This window comes from Apium graveolens, unplaced genomic scaffold (genome assembly GCF_009905375.1).
Source record: "Apium graveolens cultivar Ventura unplaced genomic scaffold, ASM990537v1 ctg2417, whole genome shotgun sequence".
Classification (NCBI taxonomy): domain Eukaryota; kingdom Viridiplantae; phylum Streptophyta; class Magnoliopsida; order Apiales; family Apiaceae; genus Apium; species Apium graveolens.
The window spans coordinates 64300-72623 of record NW_027417644.1 but is presented as its reverse complement, the minus strand read 5'-3'; the positions used below and the strand labels follow the sequence as shown (position 1 = coordinate 72623).

Sequence of the window (8324 nt, the reverse complement as noted above, 5' to 3'; positions counted from 1 at the left end):
CTAGGTACCTTTGTGATGCGATCAACTAACATGAAAGAGTACCATTCTCCGCGTGAATACTCGCTCGCCTGTTCATGGCTCATCGTAGATTCATCAAACATTTCGATGCTAGCATATATAATGGGTCCCACCTGAACCCATGGCTTCACTTGAGCCAAACAATAAAATTTATAATATCCGCACTTGGGATAAACAATTTCAAACCATGGGCACCTCCCACGTTGACTATTCTCTAAGTAAGATATTCACCGTTGAATGAACATTTTCAAAATTTGAATAATAAAATTCAAGCATCAAAATCAATAAAATAATGAAATATAGTACTGGCTAGAATGATAAACTAATTGTACTTTTAAGAATACAGTTCGTTACGAATAAGATAATGAACTATGATTTAAAATATTGATCTTCTCAAAATAATGAGAATAATCGATATTAAATAAGGTTTGGGTTACTTGAATGATAAACAACCCTTGCTTGCTAAATTATAACAAAATAAAATATTTAAAGATGGCTCCAACGTTAAATAATAATAAGATTTTGGAAATTTCCTATGCACAATTAGGTCAATGGTATCAAATGATTCATAAGGTTAATCTGAAACACGGATCCAACTAATGACAATAAAATTTGGTGGTTCAAAAAAAATAAACACACCTAGATTTAAAGTCATCATTATTCAAAGAGATAAATTACCCAAATGAATATTCTATATACAAAGGGGATAGCACGTCCATATTTTTCAGGATTTAGAAGGAAAATATATTCTCAAGATAAATAAACATAAAATGAAATGATTTTTAAAATTTAATAAGCATGAATAAGGGGATAGAGTAAACTTGCCTTTGTCCAGAAGCACATGCCATTCACAATCTACTTTCATTAGCCGGTTTATCTCTATTTCTGACTTAAATTTGTAATCAATAAACCAACAATAAATATTCAGTATAATTGAACATAAAATAATTTTAATATTCAGTAAAATGACTTATTCACATCTCAAATTCTCTACACAGCTGTAAGGATGAAAATAGGCGCTAATATTCATGCAAGTATACGCGATCGCAAGTAATATTGAATTAATTCTAGTTCGTTCTCATAGAGACTGGTTTAGGTTAATTTCAATTAATGTACTTATACAACAATGGCATGGTTATTATTCAATACTAAGATGATAACAAGTTGAGATTGTTTATAACTAAGATTATTAACTAACATGCAATTAACTAAGAGATTAAAAGGGTGATTTACTTATATAACACAAATATGGGATTCTAACTTCATCACTACTTCATTCAGTAGCCTTTTTGTTCTTATCCTTAGCATGCAATGGTGATGATTCTAATCAGAAAATACGAAACTAGTAAGCGCCAACTTTCCTTGTACAAATACCCTACTACCAGACATCCATAAAAGAGATAGAAGCTGAATTGATACCAATTATATTGAGACCCTATATGTCTATAGAATTTGACAACATAACGGTTTAATGAACAAGTTATCTATCGTGATTACATAGGCAAGTAAGATTGTTAAAATTACCTATGAATCATTCTTATCAAATACATGAACCTATGCTAGTATGGTATATTCTAAACCCCTATATTCACTTTCACTTAAATAGAGATTAACATGTTATCTATCGTGACGCTCATAAGACGAATAAGCACAACCAATACTAGGATATCATACATTTTTCATACACTAAGGTATCAAAACATATTAACTATTGAAATATATAGTAAATCCACTAGAACCCCATAATAACGATTAGCCCATAACCGAACTCATCATCACCGTGGGTTCCAATAAAAGAATTGTATAATAAACTAAGTCTTTAATAAACTGAATAATAATCAAGTACGTTAAACAAGAGTATAGGTTCAATAAAATAAGAAAACTAGCATCCAAGATTAGAACTTAAAACAAAAAATCACAAGAATAAACTAGATCCTCTTCGCCTTGGTTGTATTTATGCTCTGAGGTCTTCTAGTTGTCTTCTCCTTAAGCTCTGTTACGAAAAACATCTTTAAGTTGTCTATATATAGCAGCCCAATCAGAAGAGAAGTCCAGAAAATCACTCTTGTACTTAAACAGGATTCTGAGCTTTCGACTCGGCGCGGGCGCGCGCTTCATCAGTGCGGGCGCGCTGTCCTTCTGCTTCTCTGGCGCGGTCTTACGCTAGCACAGCGAGGGCACGTTGGCATTCTGGAAAAACTGATTTTCTTTCTTTTATTTGCTGATCCTTGATGACATTATAGGAGCAAACTCCCAGGACACCTTCCTAACACTAATTTAGCACCAAAGAAATGTTAAATCTCCTTGATCCCTTATTTATGCCTTAAATGTAAAACACTACAAAAACGCATCAAAAACACAAACAACTTGAGTACAAAACACCAATTCAAGCCTTTATAGAGCATTCTAAGTGGACATAAATGCCACTTAACACACCCCCAAACTTGAACCAATGCTTATCCTCAAGCATAAACAGACTCAAATAACAAGAAATAAAAATACATGAATGCAACTACATGAATGCAACGATCCCCTCAGATTAACTAAACCAACCAATGAGCAACATCTCAACAATTGCAGTTATTCACACAAAGATCAATTCAAATCCCACAAATCAACTTACAATCCAGAAATGTGCATGTTTGCAGATGCTTAAAATATATACTATCATAACTAGATCAATAATCATGACTCACTACTCATCAAGGTAATCACATGGTTATAAATAGAATAAACGCTAAACTCAAAATAACTCACAATACTTCAATTCTTATATCGGGGTTATTACATAGATTCATGCTTTTATTCACAACACCTAAACAATCACAAATATGCTTATTTGATCGTGCAATGAGTGAGGTCCACAAAAGACTTATACAATAATACCCATGTAGTGAGCGTTAGGTTAGTGGATCCAAAACTATAAAAGCCTTAGGTCACTAGGCACAAAGTCCCCTATGAACTTAATAACTCGAGTATTAAAGAGCACGCTCGTGGTCAATTATGCATCAACACATATCTTTTTTTAGGGGTGCAGTTATGACAGGTGCCATGATCAAACTTTTTTTTAAGCTCTCAAAAGCAGCTAGGGACTCATCATCAAACTTAAAAGGGACATCTTTCTCTAAAAGATTGTACAAGGGTTTAGAGATTTTAGAGAAGTCCTTGATGAAACGCCGATAGAAACTCGTATGGCCAAGAAAGCTGCGGACTCCCTTAACTGAAATTGGTAGAGGAAGGTTTTTAATGACCCTCACCTTGGCTTTATCCACCTCAAGACCTATACTAGAGACCTTGTGCCTAAGAATGATGCCCTGTTGCACCATAAAGTGACATTTCTCCCGGTTGAGAACCAGACTGGTCTCAACACACGTTTTAAGAATGGTGCCAAGATTTTGCAAGCACTCGTCAAAAGAATCATCGAATACAGAGGAATCGTCCTTAATTACCTCCATATTCTCACCAATCATGTCATAGAAGATAGCCATTATGCATCTCTGAAATGTGGCAGGTGCACCACATAACCCAAAGAAACTCTTCTTAAGGCAAAAGTACCATATGGACAAGTAAAAGTAGTCTTTTCTTGATCCTCTTGAGCGATACAAATTTGATTATAACTCGAATAGCCATCCAGAAGACAATAGCACTCATGCCTAGCCAACCTGTCAAGCATCTGATGAATAAAGGAAACAGGGAAGTGATCCTTCCTCGTAGATTTATTCAGCTTCCTGTAATCCATGAAAACTCTCCACGATATGACTGTTCGAGTAGGAATGAGCTCATTCTTCTCATTAGCAACAACTTTGACGCCTCCTTTCTTCGACACACATTTTACTGGACTCACCCAAGAACTGTCAGAAATATGATAGATGATCCCTATATCTAGCCACTTAAGAATTTCCTTCTTCATAACTTCTTTCATGATTGGATTAAGCTTTCTTTGTTGCTTTATAGTTGGCTTGCTACCTTCCTCTAGCAGAACTTTATGCATGTAATAAGAAGGGCTGATTCCCTTGATATCTGCTATAGTCCATCGTATTACCAATTTGAAATCTCTCAGAATCCTCAAGAACTTATCCTCATCACTACCTGAAAGGTCAGATGCAATAATAACATGCAAAGTAGATGCATCACCTAAAAATGCATACCTCAAGTGTTCAGGTAATGGTTTAAACCCGAGTGTTGGAGATTACTCAATAGATGACTTGAGGCATTTTGGAGAATTTTTCAGCTCTTCCAATCTAAGAGATTCAAATGGCATATCCATCATTCCCTTCCAATGAGAAGCATTCAAATATTGCAACTGCTCATCACCTTTGTCATCTTCACTATCTGAATTTCCCAACAAGGCTTTCTCTAAGGCATTAGACCTTAGCATTTGATCAAGTTCTGAAGTAACCACATAATCGACCAACTCCACTTTTATGCACTCCTTATTATCAGTGGGGAATTTCTTGACATTAAACACATTAAAAGTCACATTTTGAACCAGTACTCACATAGTGAGCTCACCCTTCTGCACATCAATCAAGGTTCGGCCCGTAGCCAAGAATGGTCTTCCCAAGATTATGGGAATCTTCTTATCCTCCTCGAAATCAAGAATTACAAAATATACATGAAAGATGAGTTCGTCCACCTTGACCAAGACATCCTCCACAATGCCTCGTAGAATGTTTGGCCAACTGCAAGGTCATATATGTAGGCTTTGGATCAGATAAGTCCAACTTCTTGAAGACAGACAAAGGCATCAAATTGATGCTAGCTCCCATGTCACATAAGCTGTTGTCGAATGACACTTTTCCAATGGTGCAAGAAATAGTGAGGCTTCCAGGATCTTTAAGCTTCGGAGGCAACTTCTGTTCCACCACAGCAATGCATTCCTCCGTGAGAGCAACGATCTATATTTTATTGAGCTTCACTTTCCAAGAGAGAATATATTTCATAAACTTGACATAGCTAGGCATCTATTTAAGAGCTTCAGGGAAAGGTATGTTGATATAAAGTTTCTTGAACACCTCAAGAAACTTCGTTAACTGCTTATCCAACTTTTACTTCTGCAGCCTCTTAGGAAAAGGTAGTGGAGGATATATCAGTTTCTCCCATGTATTATTCTCGGGAGGAGTGTGTTCCACATTTTGCTTCCTTGGTTCCACTTCTGCTTCCTTCTGCACTTCTTCTTCAGCCACATCTTCAGATTCTTGAACTTGAGCTTTTTCTTGGCTTGCAACCTTCCCAGACTTCAATATAATTGCCCTAACCTGCTCTTTTGCTTCCTTCTTTCCTAGCACTTTAGTGTCACTAGGGAGGGTACCAGGTTTTCGATTCAGCAAGGCATTGGCAATCTGCCCAATTTGATTTTCCAAGGTCTTGATAGAAACCGTTTGGCTCTTGCACATGAGCCTAAACTCCTCCAATTCAGAGTTTTCATTAGATTGTTACAGTTGGAGTTGTTGTCTTGGTGCGTATTGTGGTTGTTGAAAACCAAGACGGTAGTATTGCTTTGCGGCATACAGCTGATAAGGATGCTGCACCGCATTCTTAGTGTTGTTCCAGCTGAAGTTATGATGATTGCGGTTGTTGGGATGATAGGTGGCTAGGACTGGTTGCTGTGACCTCTAAAAGTTGCTCACGAAGTAAGCTGATTCGCTAGAAATAGCATACTGCACTGTCTCATGTGCACCAGTATAAAGCTCAAAGACACTAGTGATCTGATTAACTCCATAATTAGCCAAAGAATCCACCTTCATCGTCAAAGCTATAAGTTGAGCAACTATAGAAGTAGCAGCATCTACCTCGAGAATTCCCGCTACTTTGCCTTGAGTTAGTCTCTGAGAAGGATTTTGATATTCATTAGCAGCCATCAGTTTAATCAAATCATAATCTTCATCGTAGCTCTTAGCGCACAAGGCTCTACCTGATGCTACATCAAGCATGGGTCCAGAAGTTGCACCCAATCCATTATAAAAGCAGTGAATAATTATCCATTCAGGCATCCCATGATGAGGACACTTCCTAAGCATCTCCTTATGATGATCCCAAGCTTCACACAAAGATTCCCCCGATTGTTGCGCAAATTGAGTAAAAGCATTCCTGATTGCAGCTGTCTTCGCCATAGGGAATAATTTAGTGAGAAACTTATGAGCAAGATCTTCCCACTTGGTGATTGAGCCTGGTGGTAGAGAATATAACCAACACTTAGCTTTATCCCTCATAGAGAATGGGAATAGCCTCAACTTAATAGTATCTTCAGAGACATTGATTTTGAAAGTGTCGCAGATCTCGATGAAATCTCTGATATGCATGTTGGGATCTTCCGTTGGAGAACCCCCAAACTGAACCGAGTTCTGCACCATCCGAATCATGCTAGCCTTGATTTTAAAAGTGTTAGCCATGATGGATGGTCTGACAATGCTAAACTGAATATCATTGATTTTCGACTGAGAGTAGTCCATCAAAGCCTTTGTATTTGCTTCTGGTTCACCCATTGCAACAAGAGCTTCTCCTTCAACTTTCTCCTCCTTAGCAAGAACTTCTTCCTCTACTAAAACTTCTTCCTCCTCTTTATCCAGCGTTCCCTTTCGAGATCGAGAATGTGTTAGCATAAACGTTCTCTAAAGTACCTGAAAAGCAACAAGTAAACAAGTATGTAAAATATCCGAGTAAGTGAACTTTAACGATCGCTGATATCAAGCACATAAACTAAAAATTAACACCGAGTCCCCGACAGTGGCGCCAAAAACTTGTTAGGACAAAAACACGCGCTAATATTCACGCAAATATACATGATCGCAAGTAATATAGAATTAATTCTAGGTCATTCCCACAGAGTCTGGTTTATGTAAATTTAATTAATGTACTTATGCAATGATGGTATGGTAATTATTGAATGATAAGATGATAACAAGTTGAGATTGTTTATAACTATGATTATTAACTAACATGCAATTAACTAAAAGTTTAAAGGGTGATTTACTTATATAACACAAACATGGGATTCTAACTTCATTACTACTTCATTCAATAGCCTTTTTGTTCTTATCCTTAGCATGCAATGGTGATGACACTAATCAGACAACACGAAACTAGTAAGCGCCAACTTTCATTGTACAAATAACCTACTACCAGACATCCACAAAAGAGATAGAAGCTGAATAGACATCAATTATATTGAGACCCTATATGTCTATAGAATTTGATAACATAACGGTTTAATGAACAAGTTAACTATTGTGATTGTATAGGGCAAGTAACATGTTTAAAATTACCTACGAATCATGTTTATCAAATACATGAACCTATGCTAGCATGGCATATTCTAAACCCCTATATTTACTTTCACTTCAATAGAGATTAACACGCTATCTTATAAGTTCGCGACGCTCGTAAGACGAATAAGCACAACCAATACTAGGATATTATACATTTGTCGTACACTAAGATATCAAAACATATTAACTATTGAAATCTATAGTAAATCCGCTAGAACCCCACGATAACGATTAGCCCATAACCGAACTCATCATCACCGTGGGTTCCGATGAAAGCATGGTATAATAAACTAAGTCTTTAATAAACTGAATAATAATCAAGTACGTTAAACAAGAGTATAGGTTCAACAAAACAAGAAAACTAGCATCCAAGATTAGAACTTAAAACAAAGAATCACAAGAAGAAACTAGATCCTCTATGCCTAGGTTATATTTGTGCTCCGAGGTCTTCTTGATGTCTTCTCCTTAAGCTCTGTTATGAAAAACATCTTTAAGATGTCTTTATATAGCATCCCAATAAGAAGAGAAGTCAAGAAAATCACTGTTGTACTTGAAATAAAATTCCCAGCTTTCAACAAGCCGGGACCGCGCTTTATTAGCGCGGGCATGCGTCATTCTGCTTCTCTGGCGTGTCCGCGCAGTAGCACAGCGCGGGCGCGCTGACATTCTGGAAAATTGACTTGCTTTCTTTTATTTGCTGGTTCTTGATGGCATTGCATGAGCAAACTCCCAGGACACCTTCCTAACACCAATTTAGCACCAAAGCAATGGTAAATCTCCTTGATCCCTTATTTATGCCTGAAATGTAAAACACTACAAAAAAGCATCAAAAACACAAATAACTTGAGTACAAAACACCAATTCAAGCCTTTATTAGAGCATTCTAAGTGGACATAAATGCCACTTAACAATAGCCTTTTGACTTGTCGAGGTCCCCATCTCACTATAAGTAGAATGATTTATCGATATCTCCAATTTTCTACATAAGCTTTTTGACTTGTCAATATCTCTAGTTCTCTACATGAGCTTTTTGACTTG

The 8324-nt window shown here is 36.8% G+C and overlaps 1 non-coding gene across 1 annotated transcript; it reads left to right on the top strand.

The window, feature by feature from the left end:
- The first annotated feature begins 6009 nt into the window (after positions 1-6009).
- Positions 6010-6116, top strand: LOC141700490 (small nucleolar RNA R71). The gene has a single exon (XR_012566377.1). It is a non-coding gene; the product is annotated as a small nucleolar RNA R71 (small nucleolar RNA).
- The last annotated feature ends 2208 nt before the right edge of the window (positions 6117-8324 follow it).